A 3246-nucleotide genomic window follows, 5' to 3' on the forward strand; every position below is an offset into this window, starting at 1 on the left:
TAAATTAATGATTTGTTACTCCAAAGTTGCTGTTTGTAGTAAAGTACATTTGAAAAAAAGAGAGAAAGCTCTTTTTCACTGCATTTTAACTTGTTACATATGTGATAATATTGATAAATTAAAATGGATTTTCCCAAGTATTCAATTTTTCTTTTATTTTTCATAAAGATTATTAATCATCTCAGTTTCCTTATTGCAATTTTTAATTTTTTTTAATCTCTCAAAATAAAATAATTGGAATACTGCAACTTGTCCCACATGTCCAGGATTTTGAGGACTCTGGAAGGTGTGAACCAATAAGAAGGCGCAGGCAGCAGAGATGGCAGTACCAAAATGGTGACTTTCTTCTTTGTGTCATGCAATGTTATTCATACCATGTGTACTTCCACTATTTTCAAACCTATAATCCACTCTTAAATATCTGGGATTTGAGGACAGTAAACTAATTAACCTTTGCTTTACAGGTCACTCAATACTACAAGCTGGGAGAAAGTCTGCAATGCACATTGTTTAAGATGCTGCCATTTGGGGCCGGCCAAGTGGCGTGGTGGTTAAGAGCTGGCTTGGGATGCCAGAGGGCCCCGGTTCGGATCCCACATATGAGGGCCAGTGACACTGCCCTCTACAGCTAAGATGCTGAANAGAGAGAGAGAGAGAGAGAGAGAGAGAGAGAGGGAGAGAGAATGGGAGGGGGCAAGGGGAAATAGGATTAAGAAAGTTTGTTTTTTATGAGTAGTGAAGCAATGAGATGAAAGCTATCAAATGCCTTTATTTTTCTCATACTATCTCTTTGTCCTAAAAAAAAAAAAAATTAAGAGTGTGAGATGTTTACTGTTGTTTGGAAACAGATTTTGGTTATGTCACCCTATTTTTTTCTTTACGTTAACAGGTTTTCTACAAGGGAAAACCATATTCTATCCTGTAGGATAGAATGAATCCTACATCATGAATATTTATGCTTATAGACAACAAATTGGAAAGGCATAGCATAAAACAAAACAAAAAAATTATCTTTGGCTTTTGGCAAATGTTTGAATTTTCTCCTTGGAATTCATTTAGTCAATCATTTATTCCTCCTTACTTTCATGTAGCATAGAAAAGTAAAATCTAAGAAGTTCACAGCCAGGCTAGCAGCAAAACAAATATAATACTCAACCTTTGGCCAGCTATCTGGATTAAGGCCAACATATTTTTCCAAAACAGGAATGGGACAGAGAAAGACAAGAAAACCATGGCAGATTTTTGCTCTAATTGTATTTATTTATTTCACTGGATCTAGGTAACACTGAAAAAAAGTAAGGTATAGTATCTCTGCATATTTTATATCACTTAGGCATGCTTAATGTATATATGTTTACTTTTTGTAAGTCTTTTTATGTTTTAGCTGAGCAAGATAGCCACACATTCTAATTCTAAATAAATTCTACAAAAGAATAAAAAAATTAATTCGTGAATGATGATTGTAATAAATAATTTTGGAAATGCCAATCAAACTTGGTACTGTAATGTTAATATAGTATATTTCTTACTTGCTGACTCCCAAGTTACACAGAGATTAGCAATTAGCTTGAGTGTATGACCTTAATTCTCCTCAAATATTACACGAGGGAGTTGGCCTAGATGCTCTTCTAAAAATTTTATTCTGAAAATGTTCTGTACGTTCTACTATTTAAGAAAGGATTCCTTATATTAAGACAAAGGAAAGATAAAAATTGGAGAAAATATCTACAATTACTTAGACAATTTAGAGAACTCAAATAAAACGAGAAAAACATTAGTGTTAGGATTGCAAAATAAAGGACAATACCAGAAAATAGTTCACAAAGGAGGGGAATAAAAGTCTGAAAAAAACAATAAGAGAATGCAAATAAAATTCAAATTTGTTTTTTTGACTATTGAATTAGCCACAATAAAGCAAATGAGATGGCTGGTTGAGAGCATGAGCTCCAGGGCAGACAAACCTGATGGGAATGCTGTTATACCTCTCACAGATTGCAAGCTTTGGGCAAGTCTCCATTTTCCCACTGTAAACTGGGAATAACAATAACACCTACTCAGAGGGTGATTAATGATGATTTAAATGCGATTACTCTAGTGTGCTTAGCACAGTGCCAAGCATATATTAAGAATTTAATCTTAATAAATTATTGTTGCTCTCATCTTAGTGAAAATGTACAGTGACACAGATAGTTTAATAAGCAATTTGGATGATATATTGACGAAATATTAAGTAATTCTTAACATGCTTTAAATAGTTTTTAATAACATAGAAAATGGATCTAGCAACCCCAATTTGGAACCAGAATGAATTCAATATTCCTAGTTTGTCCCATTAGCAAAGACTGTTAACTCCTAGGCTTTTTTGACTCAATACCTCATTCTATGAGAAGAATACACACACACACACACACACACACACACACATATTTATATAAAACTGCAGATTTTGCACCAAATGGTTGCCTAGGAAACTTGACTGGGAGTGGTTCTCTGTCAATGGCATAATTGTTATTAAAGGACAAACTGAATTTAGAGTCTGTTGGCTCTGCCATTATCAACTGGAAAACAAACACGTTTCAGACATACTGGTTATGAGCACTGTATTTTCTATATTATGCTTTGTTCCCAGCAGTAGAAGTGTTTGATTTCAACAATTTTGGAGGGGCATAGTAAGAATGAAACACAGACATGGTGACATTTTTCAAAAGTCAGTTTAAGATGGCACATTTGTACGTGTAACGTTAAGTAACAAACCGTGGAAAAAAGTAAATTAGGAAGCAGCTCAAAGTCCATTTGGCAATGTGAGATCATCTTTACAGTTTGCCAAGCAGGCTGTTAAAAAACATTTTTTCCACAGAAAGAGCGGAGTACACTTGAGGTCTTGTCACATAGAGTCAAGAAATTTTACATCACAAAACAGTTTTCTATCTTGCATTAACATGCAGCTCCGATGGAACCTATTATCACTTATTTTCTTTTTAATCAAAGATTGATAAAGAACAAAAAGCATTTAAAAATGCTTGACTGCTCCCATTTGAATGTCTTTCCTACACTTTACTGTATTTTCCAGAAAATGTTAATATTACATTGTTATAAATAAACCCATCTCTACAAAGTTTCCCTCTTGTATATTTTGGGCTGAATTCTCAGCGTGTGTGTGTGTGTGTGTGTGTGTGTGTGAGAGAGAGAGAGAGAGAGAGAGAGAGAGAGAGGGAGAGAGAATGGGAGGGGGCAAGGGGAAATAGG

Source organism: Hipposideros armiger, unplaced genomic scaffold, assembly GCF_001890085.2.
Source record: "Hipposideros armiger isolate ML-2016 unplaced genomic scaffold, ASM189008v1 scaffold_1423, whole genome shotgun sequence".
In the NCBI taxonomy this organism is placed as follows: Eukaryota; Metazoa; Chordata; class Mammalia; order Chiroptera; family Hipposideridae; genus Hipposideros; species Hipposideros armiger.